Below are 17,871 nucleotides of genomic sequence, written 5' to 3'. Positions count from 1 at the left end.
GAACCGGCACCCAGAGGGCGCTAGTGATGATACATATATAACATGCCACCACACAAGTAATAAAAACAAACAGTTAATGACTGACAGGATCTTAGTACAAAAATCTTGACGGAACTCTCACAGATCTTCCTGAACGAGTCTGGCGCTGCTGTGCTTGCAGTGGCAAGCCTCTTGGGTTTGACTGACTGGGGGAGTCACTGGAAATGAGCGAAAAGTCTAGAGGATAGTAGTCCTCAACCGTCAGTTGGGGGTTTCTCGAGTCTACTTCCTGGTTCCGCTCGGCCTTGGGCTCTCCTGAGCATGTTCTTATTCGGAGGTGATGGCGGTTGCGTGCGTAGCTCTGGCCATCAGATGATGTCACCTTGTATCTCCGTGGTGCTGGACCCACTTGGGTCACAACTGCTTGTCTCCAGCTTTTCCCATGCCAGAACCATACTGGCTGTTTCTTGTGCAGAGGAGGCAGCTCTTGCGCATGCTGATCCCCATGCTTATGTTGTGCACGCTGCCTAGCTTGAAGCTGCTTGGAGAATGACTTGTATGGATAGTGTGGTAGCAAGGTGCTTGGGGAGGCTGGTATTAGAGTCCTTATCCTTCTTCCCATCAGCATTTCTGCTGGGGATGGAAGGCCGTTACTTGGGGTTGCTCTATAGGTCATCAGTACCAGTGCCAAGTCCTTTCCTTCAGAGAGTGCCTTGGTCATTGTGGCCTTGATGGTTTGTATTGTCCTCTCTGCCTGTCCATTGGACCTTGGAAAGAGTGGTGAACTTGGATTGTGGACAATGTCCCATTCCTTGTTGAAACTTCTGTACTCCGCAGAGTCAAATGGAGGGCCTTGATCACTCACGATTTCATTTGGTATGCCGTGACGTGCATACAGATCCTTGAGCACAGCTATAAGAGCAGATGCTGTTGTAGTCGGCATTTTCTCAACTTCCACAAACTTTGAGTAGTAATCGACTACAAGCAAATAAGTGGTGCCGCTGTGGTGGAAGAAATCCATGGCCACTTTCTCCCATGGACGTGTTGGTAGGTCTCGGTCGAGAAGTGGTTCTTTCTGATTTGCTCTTTGATGTCGTTGGCAAACTTCACAGCCGCTGATCAGCTCCTCGATGTCCTGGTTTAACCTGGGCCAGAAGACACTTTGAGAGGCCAGGTTCTTGCATGCAACGATGCCACGATGGGTGATGTGGAGTCTTGAGAGGACATCCTTCTGGCATGCTTGTGGAACTACTAGTCGTTCACCATAACAGACGAAGCCATCTGTTACGTAGAGTTCACTTCTTCTTGAGTAGAAGGGCTTGACCGATGGGTGAACCTTCGAGATTTTGTTTGGCCAACCGTGCTCGATGTAGGTCATTACACGCTTCAGGACGTCATCTGCTGCCGTGCTAGCTTGGATTTCAGCCAGCTTTGCCGTGGATGCTCGAACCAAGGTGCAGACCAGGACACCATGTTCTTCATCAGCTGTGCTGATGCTCTGTGCTGGGTCAGGCGTGCGAGAGAGTGCATCGGCAACTGCCAATAGTTTTCCAGGTATATGAACCAACTTCAGAGTGAAACGCTGAATGCGAAGAAGCAATCTCTGAAGTCTGGGGGAAACCTTGTGGAAGTCTTTTTTGTGTAATCCAATGAGGGGTTTGTGGTCTGTCTCAACAACGATGCTGCGACCACAGATATAGTAGTAAAACTGTTCACAAGCAAACACTACGGCCAACAGTTCCTTTTCAATTTGCGCATAGCGCTGCTGTGCTGGCGTCAGTGCTGCTGATGCATATGCCACTGGGAATCCGTTCTGGAGAAGGACGCTGCCAATTCCATACGAGCTAGCATCGGTCGATATGACAATTGGTTGAGCTGGATCGAAGTAGTGCAGCACTGGTGCAGTTGTCAGGCTGCCTTTGATTTCGTTGAATGCATCTGACATCTCACGGGTCCAATGCCACGCGACGTCAGACTTCAGGAGCTCACGCAAAGGTTGCGTCTTTGATGAAAAGTTTGGAACGAACTTCATTAGGTATGTTGCCATCCCAAGGAATCGAAGGAGCTCTGCCTTTTCAGTTGGTGGTTGTATGGCATTGATTGCCTTTACCTTGTCGGGGTCAGGGGCAATGCCGTCTTGGGTAAGCTGGTGTCCAAGGTAGGTTACTGAAGACAATCCCAGCTTGAGCTTGTCTTTGTTCAGCTTGAGGTTGTTGTTGCGTGCTGTCATAAGCACCTTTCGCAGATGGGTTGTGTGCTCACTCGATGTTCTGGAAGCTACCAAGATGTCGTCGAAGTACGGCATCACGATTGTTTGACGCTCAAAGACTCTGTCGATGGCTTGTTGAAAAAGCTCTGGGGCTGTGCTGAGGCCAAAAGGTACTCTCCGGAATCTGTAGCGACCCCAAGGCGTGGCGAATGTGCACAGGTACGAACTCTCTTCATCAAGAGCTAGCTGCCAAAAGGCGCTCTTTGCATCAAGCACCGAGAACACAGTGCACCCAGATAGTTGTGCAAAGAGTTCTTCTGGAACTGGGATGCGGTAGTGGTGCAGCTTGATCGCTGCGTTCAGGTTTCTTGGATCCAGACAGATTCGCACAGTTCCATCCTTCTTTGTGATGATGACGATGGGATGGACCCAATCTGTTGGTTCTGTCACAGCCGTGATGATGCCATTGTGTTCCATTTGTGCAAGCTCAGCCTTAACAGTCTCTTCAAGAGCACTTGGCACTCGGCGAGGGGCAGTCACTGTAGGCTTTACGTCAGGCTTGAGGTGAATGCTGTATTCTCCTGGTAGTCTACCGATGCCCTTGAATACATCTGGAAATTCTTGAAGGACGTCTTCAAAGTCTGATGCAGGGTGAGGGGCCTTCTTCGTTGCCTCGACGAGCCTCACTCGATGCAACAGGTCTAAGGCTGTGCACGCAGATGCTCCAAGTATAGGCTTCAAATTTCCTTTTACAAGCAAAAACTTGAGGTTGGATTGGGTGTTCTTCACAGTGCAAAGGAACTGGCACTCATTCTCGATGTCGAGTTGCTCTCCTAGGTAGGTCGTGACCTTTGCTTTAGTTTTCTTGACCGCTGGATGGGGCTTCCATTTGGACACAAGTTGCTCTGGGAGAATGTTGACATCGGATCCCGTGTCCAGCTTGAACGTCACTGGGTTGCCGCTGACGTTGACAGTCTCAAGCCAGTCCGAGAGCGACTCTTCTGTGATGTCGTTTACAGTCAGGCTGCCCAGTCCAAAATCTTGAACAGCTACATCTTCCTCCATGTCTAACATTCGGACGTGCCGCGGTGCTGCTCGCTGTTTCTGTCGGCAAACGTTTTGAAAATGCCCGAACTTCCCACAGGCGTAGCAGGTTGTGCCATATGCAGGGCACTGTCGGGGCAGGTGGGTGGTTCCACACCTACCACAACTTTTCTGGGGCTTGGCTTCTGAATGTTGAGGCTGGTTGCTTCTTTGTTGAAACCGGGGCTGTCTTTTCGGCTGTTGCCTGTTCTGCTGTCGATGTGGCTGCCTTCCGCGGTTCAGCTTGTCGACCACCACTTCTTGTTTGTCAAGAGTCGTCGCCAGGGAAGACACGTGCTGTTTCGAGATCTCAGCCGCTCTGCATGTCGTGATGATCTTTTCTAAAGTCAAGTCCCTCTCCCGAAACAGGCGTTCTCGCAGAGCTGCGTCGCGGATTCCGATGATAATCCTGTCGCCTAGAAGGCGGTCGTGCTGGTCGCCAAAATCGCACTTTCTCGACTGGCACTGCAGCTCAGCTATGAAGTCGTCAACTGGCTGATTTTCCTTTTGGTACATGCAGTTGAAAACAGCTGCCGCCTGCGTAACGTTTTTGTACGGCAGGTACTTTTCATCAAACTTCGCAAAAATGGCAGCGACGGTGTCGGTAATTGGCTCACCGCTTGCTGGGGCTGTAAAGCTGAAGGTGTCGACGATTTTCCGTGCAGCGGGGCCGATAACGTGTAGTAGTAGTGCTCTCCTTGTTGCTGGTGGCTTTGTTGTGTACTCACACGCTGCTTCGTAGAGTTCGTAAGCCGTCTTCCATTCCGACCACGTTTCGGCGGGATTGCTGCCCGGCTCGAACGGCTTCGGCGGTTGGATCAGGGGAAATGCCATCACAATTTCCTCGTTGCTCTACTGTAGTTGCTTTGTAGAGTTGCTGCGTTGCGAAATTTTAACTTCTGACACCATGTTATATACTGATGGTTGCTGATTGAATGAGGGACACCGGACAGCTTTACAGTTGGGTTTCACAGGCCGCCATCGTGTGTGTCTCTGCCGACGCTAGGCCTGTCTTTATTGACAAAAGAACCGGCACCCAGAGGGCGCTAGTGATGATACATATATAACAGTATGTACATGTGGACTAGGCCCGAACACAAGCGGACACTGCCCACATTTTGTCAGGACTTCGTCTCCAGCCACGGATGTCTATAGCCCTACCGGCCTTTCCGCCGACACGGTCTGGGTTTTTCTACTCCCGTTCGGGTCCACGCACAACCTAGGCACCAACGAAGATCCCACTAGTCTGGATCTTAACAGCTCCTTGCCACTTGGTCATTTTTACCCGTGCAAATGCAGCTGTGTCATAGCGTACGAGGGCGTGGCTCGGGTCATGCTTGCGAAGAATGTAGCAACCACGGAGCACGCCGGCCGCTTGACCATTCGCTGCGCCATCTACATTGTGCTCCGCGAGTGGTGGACATTAAGAGCCCGCAGGAGAGAGCGAAGTCGGCGCTCCTGTTTATCTTGCTCCGTGGTAGCAACTATAGCTGTTGCAGCGATCGAAGTCAAACTGCAGCGGGTGCACTTCCACCTGGTACCACTGATGCTCATATCTCCCCGCACGCGGCGCAGATCATCGGATGCGTGACGCGGCAAATGTTCTCTGCATTATCAGATACATGGAGCTCGTCATGCGTGACCTGGTATCTAACGCGGTAGTTCATGAGGGGTCTACTGTCCCGCTTGACATGTCACGGTGCCGCCGCACTAGGTGCTGCTTCTCGGCGGCTCACCTATCCGCCATACCCACGTGGCCGTCTGCAACGTCTTCGTTTGTCCATTTCCATCGCTTCCACACCCCTCTCACACTGCCACTTCCACAACTATACCTATAGCTGTTCCGGCACCTAATTCTTGTTTCCGTCCAAGTGTTTCGCGAAAATTTCCAGTGGGACGGATATATTTGCGAATCTTCTATTACGCCCTTCTGTCACGGACTCTACAGCCACCCATCCCGTCCCGCGTAACGCCCACCCCGTCCGCGCAGCCCGCATCAACGCCCTCCGGAACAGTAAACGCCCCCAAGAAATTAATATTTACACCGACGCAAGCATAGCTAATCCACTAGTTGGCACCGCATGTACATCACCTGATCTCCCCTCCATCCAAGGCAAACGAACCCTTAATATTCCATGTGCTACCATTCTGGAAGCGGAACTCCATGCGATCATTCAAGCCATCGACTTCCTCATGTTCGACTTTCACTCCTCCGTCCCTTCACAAATACGCATCCTGACGGACTCATTCGAAGCCCTAAAGACACTACAAAGTCCCACATCGACCAATCCCATTGCCAACAAAATCCTGCATCAGATCTTCATCCTAAAATCTAGCGGCATCCATCTTCGCATCGACTGGTCGCCTGGACACGAGGAGTCCTCACCGGGGAACCAGGCAGCTCACTCGGCTGCACGGGAGTGTATAACCTCCAGTCCTCCGCTGCTACCTGACTTGGCTCCTCCGCCTCCTGAGTCATTACCGCCAGCCATACAGATTCTACGGTACAAAAAAGACAAAAAAGACCGCCTCAAGACCCTCACTCCAACCGGCTTTTTATCTGCTCTACCCCCGCTCCCAAGATCAGCCGAAATTTTTATGAACAAATATTTTGCAAATGCTAGCTTAACCCCAGAGACATTCCGTAAATGGTACACCCTATCCCTGCCGCCTCGATGTCCCTTCTGCGCCTCCCTCACACCCGCCAATCTCCAGCACCTAATTTGGCACTGTCCAAAATTTACGCGTTACAGAAACTTCAAGCCTCCTCCAAATGCCTCCTCCTCCTACATCGACCCTCGAACACTGGAACCCTCCACGCTGACTTTAATTGCGCACTACTCTCTAGAAAGCGGTCTAGCGCGAGCAGTTTAGAGCCGTGAGCCTGCTCTCCTCACCCCACGTGGCCTCTTCCTTCGTAAGGAGCCAACCAGCTTCAACTTGAACGGTTTATTTTCAAGATGTCCCAAGCCTCGAATATCCCACCCTCTACTCCCACTTCCTCCACTTGACCTAGCGTCTTCCTGATGTAATAAAGGCTATTTCCTCCTCTCTCCTATTACTGCCTGCGTGAGCTACGAGCTCACGTTCGGGCATGGAGGAAAGAACACTTTTCTTTCCTCCATGCGCTCGGGCCTTCGATCGTTGTCTTCGCTGCGATAATAAGGGCCTCTACGCGGCCTTCTTTGTCCATGCTCCATTTTCGCCCAGAATTTCTCTTTTTTTGCTGAAAATTTTTGCGTTCCCTTCCCAAATATTATTTTCTCACTTCCATTTCCGTCTTTTCTGTTTCTTACCCATCTTTCAGCATGAGATGGCCGATCATGGTCTGTCATGGCCAATCCCCGTGAGTAGGTGCGCGCCACCTTTTTTGTGTCCATGGTGCGCCACATTGAAATTCTTGGTTTCTTTTATTTGCCAGTCCTGAGCAGTCCTGAACGATTTCTGGACAGTCCTGATTGATTGATTGTAGGGTTTAACGCGCCGACGCAACGCAGGCGATGAGGCGCGCCGTAGTGGAGGGCTCCGGATTAATTTTGACCACCTGGGGATCTTTATTCTGGACAGTCCTGCTGCCTTGGGTCAGCTGTGAGCAGTACAAAACGGCAAATAAAAGAGACCTAATGCGTCCATGGCACCAACGTTGGCACCAACGGACCAACCTTTCCCAGATCCTCCCCCTCTTTTCTAAATTCATAACTCTAAATCCTGCAAGGGCGCATCGTCGATATGAAGTCTAATTTTACTATTTCGATGCTGCTATTGAGGCCCGTAATTTCTAATAATTGGTGCAACTTGGATAAAAATCATTCCGAAACAAGAACAAGAAATAGTGCTAGAGGATATCAAGACAATCCAATCCAATATTAAACAAACAAAAAGCATGCATTCAAGGCGTGCGTGGTACAAAACGTGGTGCAAAGCAAGTTGAGCATTTCTTGTTGACGCTTGAAATGGTTAATGGTGAAGCTATAGTGACGTTGTGAACAAATATGAAGCTGCCGTCAAAGAGGGTCTTCGATTGAATGGTTGCGTAAGTGTGTGTACTACCTATGATTGAAAAAATGACAGATTTTGTGTCCACTTAAAAGTGCGTTTGTACTGGCGACACAGCTTTGGATAGTATTTTACGGACTAGCGAATAATTTGAGGCTGATGAGAGCTCTAAATAGTGTTGCTGCAGATTAATGAATAATTTGGTGCTGGTGAGACCGCAATATTTGTAGCAGAAGCTGCTTCTAGCAGTAACCAACGCGCCCCCAAAGTTTTGTGCCTGCATGCGTGCGATGGGTATCACCCGAGCACACAGGTTTCTGTGCAGGAATCAACTACTCGGCCAAAACTCCTTTGTGAATAACAATTAAATTTCGGGGTTTGTGAAATCGAGGAGGCGGAAGAATATATTAGATTTTTCGTATAATTGGTTTCAAATGAAACGAAAATCAGCAACAATACAGGCCGTTGCCAGATGAACTTGAAGCTAACGGAGTTGCAAAAAAGAAAAATAATTTGGTGAGCCGCTTATCTATTCATAGCCGGAGGGGGAGAGGGGGATCGACCTGGCGAAGGCCAATCTATCGATACCTAGCGTCCCTAGCTTTGAAAGGTCACTCGGTGCCTAGGAGGCATAAACGTGCTCTGCGTCTTATGCCACGAAAGCGATAAGCTTATTTGCACCAAAACTTAGCACATGCTAGCGTCTGAAATGTTTGCCATGGATGCTACAAATGTCAGCTTAGTTGGCTGCTTACTCAGTGAGAGGATTCATTTTCACATTATATATAACACTTTATGGCTCGTTCGGTGAAGGGCAACTGTCCCTTGTTAGTGAAAAGTTGTCATCATGTGGCTAGGACCTGCAAGCAGTTGCTACGGTACTTTATGCCCCTGTCACACGAGCATGTTCAATCGTGATTGAGTCGATCTGGATTGAGCTCAATCCGTATTGGGCGGTGCTACGCGACAGTTTCAGTCGCGATTGAGCCTGATCCCACTCGAACTCAGTTGTGGTTCCCCAAGCGCGATTGAGGTTTCCAAGCGTGATTGGACGAAAGCAGGGATACTGTCGTTTCCACTGAGCAAGGGTGCATAAGGTGACAATTTCAGCGTCACAAATTGTATCAAATAACTTGACTCAAATAAACATGCAGTAACATTTGTATAGTTATGTATACCTACGACCATGCAAAGTTACCAAGCGCCGGCTGCGAAATGCATTTTCGGCACTATATGGCATATGTGAGTGCAACTGGTGCAACTTCTTAATCGGGGTTGAAATGTGCTGTGCAGCAGCGCTGATGCATCGAGCGTGGTCGAAAAGTCAATCGCACTTCTCTCCAATCCTGATTGAAAGTGGCTGTGGGACAGGAGTATTCTTTTATGTTTATATTTGGGTTGCCTTTATGTTGTTGTCTTTTAAAGCTGTAGGATAAACTTTCTGAACCTTCAAAATTTTCATGGCACCATGTTGAAGAGAGCAAAGTGTCTATTCATTTTTTAAACTGGCATTGGAAAGACACATGTAAACCTTCTAACTTGTGGAATAAGCCCATTGATGCATATTATGCTTCACTTTTAGATATGAAGCCTGAGCAGACCCCACAAGAGATCTATAACAGAATATAAAAGCCCAGATTGCCATAATAGTACTTGGTATCAAGTTAATGTGTTCATAGTTCTCTTAAGATTGACTGTAATAATTCACACAGGTCACACAGAGAGCAAACAAAAGTAGCGCTAACTCACAATTGTGTTTATTCAGCAGGAAAAATTATACTATTTATCAAGCGCTCTTGAATCACCTACTCTGTATTTCTGTTGTAGTCTGTCCGTCTTCTACTTCATTAGTAGTAGGCCAGTTTACGACTGTGCACCCATGAATATCGTTGCCCTCCTCGTCCTCACTAAAAAGACAAAAAGTGTAAGTTTGATAGGTTTTGTGTTTAAATCAGTCTCTCCCCTAATTTGTTGTCAACAATTCCCCCCCCCCTCCTTGCTGCTGCCAGTTTTGTTTTTGGGGAACGGTTGCAACACTTTATGGTCACTTAAATGGGTGGCATGGGCTGTTTATAAATAGCAAAAAAAAGGGCAATATTCCTCAAGGATATCAAAATAGCATAACTGCAGTAGCAGTCGCATCTCTTCTGGTACCGAAGTACGGGAAAGACTTAAGTCTAACTGTTAAAAAAATTATTTCAAAATGTAAAATCTTGCTTATTTTCAGGTGCATGCCTAATGAAAAGATGGGAGCTGACTGCATTAAAAAGAAGCTGCCTTGTCTTTCCTTGCACTTCTTTGATGCAAAGTAGGTCCAAAGCAGTAACATACGTGGGCGGACCTTTTTTCTCTTGTGTTACCTAATGCTGGCACTTTTTTGTACTACTTTGCCACATCCCATCGAGTCAAGCCTGTACGTCGTTTCAGCAAATGTTTTATGCACTTCATTGGTCCAAGTTGATCTGTAGCCTTCCTTACAGTGTGTGCCCCATATTCGAGGTGTAACTTTGGCACATAAAGCTTCAATCTGAATTTGAAATCTTCTGACAAGCAACTGCCATGAATCAGCTGCCATTAAGCAACTGCCATTATCCGAATTCATCCCACACAGCTTATGTGTGTGGATAAGAGAATGAGGTCACGCATATTCAATGCTTGAGTGAGCCCCTGTTCAGTTAGTGCCATAACTGTGGTTGGTTTTGTTTTCAATAGTTGTTTTTATTTGTCTGATAGTTGCTATTTTTACAGGAAATGAAAGCAACATGTGAACCAGAACTTTTCTGCTCAAGTTTTCTTAGCCAAACAAGCACTTCTAAGAACCTGTGATTACCAAACGGTAAGTACCACATAGAGGAACAAAGAGACTTGGGCAGCAAAAGGCAGCGACAAGTTTCATGTTTGTGAACATGTATGAGGTTCTGAGCACGCAGTAAGCAGGCCTGCCTAAGAGTGCTTTCCCTTAAAATGTCTTTTTTTTTTCTTTCTGGGGATATTGGCCGGAAGCAATATGAATTGCACCTGGGATGAACATCATTTGCTACTGCAGTTATTCGGCAGTTGGGATCACTTTCGTCAACGGTTAGCAACAAGACTAGGGAGAGCATGGTCTGCTACTGCCTGGCACACATGTGCACTTGGGGTTTTGCTACTCGTAATTTTTTTTTTCTGCTTAATTTTTGTGAATGTGTACTCTTAAAAAAGTGAACTCTTCTGTAGCTATTTGTCATCCCATGTAATCATATTATTTAAGTATCATGGTTATTTTAGAAAATAATGTTTTTGCAAGTTCATGGGGAGCAGGAGAGGAATCAGAAATTTAACTTCTTTGAATCTGCAGATGAAAGTGGCGGATGCAATGTTTAGCTACCTGCTCAGTAGCCGTGAAGGATCTTTTGTGGCCGAGTTTTGCTTGATGAGGCCCGGTGTGATGGAATCCACACACCAATGGCAGATGATTCCATGGTAGCTTGTAACAGTTAAAAATGTTTTCGAGCGTAAAGAACTTCAGTGCAGATCTTGGCATCAATGGCTTCTTGCTGATTTCCACAACTGTGCTGACATATCGACCTTGTAGGTAGTTACTCAGCCATTTGACCATGTGTCCTTGCAGCCCTATGCATGTTATCTCTCTTTGAATAGCGCAATGAGTGACTGCCAAATGCTGCCTTGACGTTAGAAAAGAGAGCTGGGAGATAAGACGGGTGTGTCCAGTCAACATCTTTAATTTTGACGAAAAATTTATATGTGGCCCTTTGTGCGAAGGGAAAACATATCTGAAGTTAGTTTTCTGAAAAAAAATTTTGCCTACCTGAAAAAAATTCCCAAAGCCGGCTTGGGTGGCAGGTCCGTTGGACAAATCGCGCGAAATGGGAAACTTTTGCAACTGTAAAACACAAACTAGTGCAGCTATTTCTGCGGGTTTTTTTCTGCAGAGGCTTTGCATACTGTCAAACAAGTTCGCAATTTTATTTTTAATTTTCAAGTGAAATTTTTTTTTAATAAGGAATTACAAACCCTGGCCTTTTTTCAAAAATTGCCAAAATGTCGGGTCCTGTTTTTCTGCATCTGGACAAGATAGGGAGTTCAATTTTCAAAGTATTATTCCCCCATTCTTTTCCATTCTTCATGCCAATTTTAGTTTATGTGGGAAAAGTAGTTCATTACAAAAAATGAACCACTTTTCCCGCATAAACTTGCTGGATATTCCGCACTTTCCGGACCTGAACTCGGCGGGGAGTCCAAATTAACCGAATTGCGGCCATATCTGATCTGACCAAATTAACGAGTTTTCAGCCATACAACGCAGAATTTGGACGGGACCAGACGGCAGTCTGAACCGCCTGAAATTATGAAGTAACGAGGAGCGGGGGTGGGGGGGTGATTTCAGATAAGATTGAACAAAGTGTGGCTGTTAGACCTCTTCAATTTGCTTGAAAATTTTTATATTATTCCGTGGTTATTGGCATGCTAAGATTCACGAATGTTTCCCCTAGGAAAAATTTTGTCTTGCTATAAAAAAAAAATTTAGAACGTGACAAGGTGGACCCCCACCACTACCTGCCTGTGCGCCTCGGACAAATTTTGCGACGTCAGACTACGAAAATATTCATAACGGGCAATTTGTAAATTGTAGGCTCAATTTACGCCTCGTGCACACTTCTCCGAAAAGTTTTGTTGCTGGAAAAAATAAGAAAATTTCGCAATAAAACATCAAATTTGTCTAAGAGCCTAACTTATAAAAATTTTTGAGCCTAAATTGTACAAAAAGTGCTTAAGTCACAACCTACAAATTTTACTCAGTTGTGCTGCTCACCATTATGAACAAACACACTGAATGTTATAATTGTATAAAACTCGGATAAGATGCAACGTGCGCGCAAGTTTGAAGAAAAGTTTGAAAAACACGAAGTTCAGATGCTATTATATAAAAAGAAAACACAGCTTCGATTTGTCTGAAATCTTCCACAGATGTAGGCCTTTACATGCTCTTTCATTATCGTCAAAAACATGTTGCATCATTTTGTTTCTGGAGTGCGTACAGTGAGGGACAGGAGCCCTGTTCGCCCGGCTCTCCACACCGTACTGTAGTATTACGACTTCCCTCAGATTTGTATATATTATATATGTTTTGTATAAAATGCAAATGATCCCTCCACAGATACAATAACTGAGAACGAAACAAAAAAACTTGAAATGTCTACTTTGGCACCATATCAACCAATCTGTGCCCAATTAAAAGTGTACAGATTGGGTAAAAGACAACAAAACCAGATATTCAGCGCCAGATTTAAAATACAGATGCTCTTTCAATTTTTGTGAAACTTTCCCAAGGTGTTTACCACCAATCTGCGCCCAATTAAAAGTGTACAGATTGGGTAATAGATGACAAAACCAGACGTTCAGTGCCAGATTTAAAAAAAAAAGATGCTCTTTCAATTTTTGTGAAACTTTCCCAAGGTGTTTACCGCTAACTTTACTTTGGTTGAAAGTAAAAACACCTTCATCATATTGAAAATACTAGCAGAAATACAGCGCCCCTTTACTACAAAGGCGGCACCACTGGAACGTACTCTGCTAATCTGTACAGTAACGGAGCGGTATTCTTCAGGTTTTGTTCTTAGAGCTTCCTCTGGATTTCTTAAAGCACCAGTACTCTTCCTTTTGATATGGTATTTTGTCTTTCCGAGCTGATTCATGTTGCCAACACACTGTGTCCGTGCATACCGCTGTCCTAAATGCTAGGTTTATATTGAATATATGCAAATTCTAAGGACGCAGATATCAGTGTTTCCTGTCTGAACACCCGCGAGGAGCATGGCTGACAGGGATCCATGCTTCTGCTGCACACACTTTAGTACCGATATAATGCAATATATTTCTTATAAAAAGTAAATTCAACGGTCAACAAATTAGGAAAGTTTCACAAAAAGTGAGGGTGCTTTTTTAAATCTGTGGCACAACCTAAGAGTTTTGTCGTCTTTTACTTAATCTGTGCACTTTAAATTGGGTGGAAATTGTTTTTTGTGGTTCCAACATGGACAATAAAGATGGCATTTCTCTGTTCCATTTTTTCTTCTATTCGTGGAGGGATCATTTGCCTTTTATACAAAACATATATGATTTATACAAAACTGGGGAAAGTCGCTATCACTACAGTTCGTCGTGGAGAGCCGCCGTCGAGAGCAGTTCGTCGTATGCATTCCGGGAACAAAATAAGGAAACATTTTTTTTATAGTGAGATAACATCTAAGGGCCTACATCTAGCTAGAATTCCATAAAAATCGATGTTTTTTTATATTAGCATCTGAACTTTGTGATTTTCAGCTTTTTCTTTAAACTTGCGCACCAGTCGCATCTTAACCGTACGGTATACAATTATAATATTCCATTTGTTTGTTTAGAAATGTAGAAACTGTGCCTTCCAGTCCGTCTGTGCCTTCCAATGATGCTCAACCAAGTAGCCCAACACCAAGCGTTACAGGGAGCGTGGAGAGCTTTGAGACCCAGGTTTGGTGAAGCCAGATACATGGTGCCCTTAGTGCAAAGCAAGAGAAGTAGATTGAAGCTTTGCAACGCTGAGTATGTGAGCTCTTGAGTGGGTCATCCATCAGTGTCGCACTCATGTGCAAGTAGAAGTGTGCAGACAGTTCTGAAGTTGCAGCTTTGCAGATTGTTCTGAAGTTGCAGCTTTGCAGATTGGAGGGGTGATTTTAGTGCTAAATTCTTCCACATCGCTCACTTTGGAAGTGACCTTCTGAAGAGCCTTTGGTGAGAACAGGGGAAGTGGGCTAGCCAAGGCCCTCATACTGCAAAATATTTGCCATATATGTGAGAGTGGCTTGCATGGACCTCTCTGAGAGCAAAACTGGCTGCAGGGCTATTTAGTGAGGTTGTCATTGTGCTTTTCCACATATTTCTGTGCACATCTAGCAGTTCAAATAATGTCCGGGGGGGATATTTTTTATGCAGGCCACTCTGCTCTCCTGTGAAGCAGCTCGTACTGGGAGTTGATCATTGACAGCGATTTGAGAAGCAAGCAACCTTTTTTTCTGGACAAGCACCCGCTTTCGAAATAGCATCACTGAACATCCCATGTGGGGTAAGAGCAGCATTGCTGTCTTCCAACTTCTCTGAATTAGTGCTGTGCTCTTTTAGTTTTTGGGGACCTTTGCCAACACCCTTGGGGACTGTACGGTTATGTGTCGGCAGGTGGTCACTACCAAAGCTTTCGGCATCAGCAAACCATAGCATGGGTGACAGCAGGGAGGCAAATGTCACCGTTGCATTCAAAGTGCTTGACTTTCTACCATGGATGAGTGTTGAGATGTTGAGCCTGGGTTGAGATCTATAATAATCTGGCAAGACTAGCAACATTTAAAAGGCGGCCTCCCCGAGATGTGCTCCTATTGCTGCCCCAAGTTGGGTGATATGCATTGAAATTGCCCGTAAGCACATGCAGTGGCAGCAGGTTGACCAAAGCATAGTGCAGAGGCTTACTGTCAAAGCTTGCTCGAGGAGGTATTTAGGTGATGATCACTTTCATTGCATTATGTTTTACTGTAGCCACAATGTAGTCAGTGAGTGGGGGGGCACACCGTGGACAACAAATGTCACGTCATTGTGAATTGCAAGCGAGACTGTGCTCTTGCCTGTGCCTGTCACAGATTCAAAAAGCGAATAACCAGAAACTCAAACCTTGGAGTGCAGGTTTCATTTTGACTTGGCAATTAGTGGGAACTGTTGTTTGCTGACAAATTGTCGGAGATCAGATAAACGTGAGCGCCATACACTGGCATTTCGTTGGAGTATTGGCGGTGAGCGCGAACACAGGCGGCGCTGCGAAGCGCGCCTCCGTGACGTCAGCTTAGGGATTCTCGCATTTGTCGTCTGCTTCACTCAAGATCGTTCTCCCTGCTGTTTCTTTGCGCTCGTCAACGTCTGATGCTTGTCCGCACCAAAATTGGCGTGTGGGTAACTTTTTATCATAATAATAGGCTTAAAATCGCATACACTAGCTCATCGTGTCAATTAAAGTATAGTTTTGGATGCGGCTACGGGAGAAACATTGCCGGCGCCACCCCATTACTTGCGAAGCCGGTCCTGTGCGGAGCGCGAAGAGCTATGCGTCAACTTCTCATGTAAGCATTCGAACAAAAGGACCAGTCAGCTGCTAATAACCGACAACAGTGAAAATGGAAGATCAAAACAAATTCTAGGCCTTCAGGGCTGTCCGCTTTTGCAGAAGGGACCACGATTCCCGGTAATCATATGTCAGGTAAAACAGTTTTTGCAACCTTGCTGAACGCTCGAACGCGTTTTGTCACATCACTTTACGTTGTCAAGGCATGAAAGTTTGCCGACATGCACTATAGACTGCAAAAACTGTAAGTTGAGTTCCAAATAACCCAGTGTGTATATACGCGCGTGCTGATTCTATACCAGGCATCTAACCAGTATGGAGGTTTATTGAGGAAAACGAGCCACGTCTTCGATAAATTTATGGTAACACATATATGTTTGTTAAGACCTGGAGGGATATTTCGAAACATTTTGCACAGCCATATCTTCCCGATATTCGGATATGCGTTATAGAAAAACTGCACTAAAGAGAAGGAGGAGGAGTAAGGGGAGGAGGGGTAAACTTGTTTAACCATTAAATCGATCTGGTTAGTGGGCCGAGTCCTCAGTCCAGGACAAGAGAGTAAAAGTAATTTTCTTCAAATCATAGAACGCCATCCCGAGTAGAATAGGATTTGTTCTTCGCGCCTGGAAGGGTTGAAAAGCAATAAAGAGCTACTTGGAATTATTCTTCGGTTTCGAGTCTTGTAATATATGCAGGTATACTATTTATTACGTTACTTAGCGAGTATATCAGGCCTTCAACACCGTAATCATGTCATCATTGTTCGATTTGAGAGTCAGTTCGTTATGATAACGATATAATTACGATAGAAATTCGGAGCACAAAAGCCGCCTTCGAGTACTGTGGACCACGTTGTTTAGGACGCGATCGCGGTGGCGTAGCACAAACCTTCTCATTGTATTGGCATGTGAATAAACAAAGCACGCTGCGGATATGCACCTTCTTGCACGCAGCCGTAATGAAAGCCAATTTGTGAAGAAGGGAATGTATGCCATACAAAATGAAGGAAATATCCACACGACCTTTGTGAGGCTACCAAACATCCCGAAACCTCCTAATAAGAAGTTGGTGACGGCGCAGAAAAATAATGCGTTGGGCAGAAATAAAAGCAAGAGACATTAATCCGATACAAGACAACAACGAAAGAAACCGAAGAAAGCCGCTTTATTTCCTGCTGTGCGATGAGCGTGTAGAGGCCGCTGCTTGGTACGTAGTATTAGGCTGTTCAGTCTTCATAGGAACATCTCAAAAATACTGCAGGGAAGCCTACGTATTTTGAATACTTATCGAGAAGCTCTGATCGCTGATCCTCGCGAATAAGCAAGAAAGGACGAGTTACACACGATCTTCTGACCGATACTCTGAAGAAAGTTGTTCTCTATCTTTTCGTGTGTTGCAAACTTGTGGGGGATACAGCTTCAAATTATTCAGATGCGTCAGAAGCTGGCAAAAGAACTGAGTCGCTAGAAATACGCTTTTTAACGCACTACAGCAACGAAGCGGGCGTTTTCTAGCCCAGGCACTGTTGCCCCTCACAAGCGGAGTGTAGCAGACGACAGCGGCGCGAATCCCTAAGCCGACGTCAGAGCCAGGGGGCGCCACTCAAAGATCTCACCGCCAATAGTTGCCTGGTTGTGGGTATTCGGTAGGTGCATTGCCACACCAGCGCTCAACGCCAGTGCTGTAAGAGGGGAACAGTGGCATAGAGTAGGGTTAAAATGGCTTGGACCACTGGAGACATAAAGGAGCTATGAAAAACTGTGTGACATCATGGGGCGCGTGCCATGAGGAGCTTGAAGTCTGGGTAGGGGGCCTTGCTGTCGGTTTGCTTGTGCTTGATGAGAACCCTTCCATACGGCCTGCTATGGGGCTTGCGGCTGCGAAGCCGGATCAGAACCATAGAGAGAAGCCATGTTAACCTTAGGAAGAAGTGCATCTACATTCAGTGCTTGAATGTTCATAAATGGTTTCAAAAATCTGGGCGATACTAGGGGAAAAAAATATCTGTTGTGTAATGTGACAGGAGTGTTTAAAAAATTGGTGCAGCTTGCACTAGTGGTTCAAGGCTGGAGAAACAGCAACGCTGGCAGCCCCCCTCTCTTCGTTAGAGACCTGACTGTTGCCCCTCACAGGGATCTCCAAACTTGCCGCTGAAAGTTCTCCATGACTGGGAGGCCAGGATCGTTTTGTTTGCAGGCTTTCACACTCTCCCGAATTGGACCGCATTAGCATGCGCTAGAGCACGGAGCAACCTGCTTCATGAACTTGGCTTGTGTAGTGCGAACTCGGCGTCTGTGCTTTCCACTTTAGGCGCAAACTCACGTGAACTGGCGAGGAGAGCAGCACGTGAGGGATCACGCCACGAATGCAATTGTATAGAAGCCGGTTTTGTAACGGGAGGTATCTAGGTTAGATTCGGACCACGGGAAGCATTTGTTCCCTTGGTTCGTCTCTTTTTGTT

The 17,871-nt window shown here is 46.1% G+C and overlaps 1 protein-coding gene across 4 annotated transcripts in view; it reads left to right on the top strand.

Annotated features, from left to right (window-relative positions):
• Positions 1–7,137: 7,137 nt before the first annotated feature.
• LOC144137679 (tRNA methyltransferase 10 homolog B-like) overlaps positions 7,138–17,871 on the top strand; it is a 50,607-nt gene continuing 39,873 nt past the window's right edge. For 3 of the 4 annotated variants that reach the window (XM_077669621.1, XM_077669623.1, XM_077669620.1), the window contains exons 1-3: positions 7,138–7,304; positions 10,016–10,103; positions 14,237–14,366. The gene's annotated coding sequence lies outside the window, so the exon portion shown is untranslated. Of the gene's footprint in view, positions 7,305–9,172; positions 9,192–10,015; positions 10,104–14,236; positions 14,367–17,871 lie in introns of those variants that run through there. The other variant, XM_077669622.1, reaches the window with a different exon arrangement.

This window comes from Haemaphysalis longicornis, unplaced genomic scaffold (genome assembly GCF_048455015.1).
Source record: "Haemaphysalis longicornis isolate Haplotype H1 unplaced genomic scaffold, Haemaphysalis longicornis Haplotype H1 scaffold_438, whole genome shotgun sequence".
In the NCBI taxonomy this organism is placed as follows: Eukaryota; Metazoa; Arthropoda; class Arachnida; order Ixodida; family Ixodidae; genus Haemaphysalis; species Haemaphysalis longicornis.
Note: the sequence above shows the minus strand (reverse complement) of the source record. Positions and strands in the feature narration are given on the sequence as shown.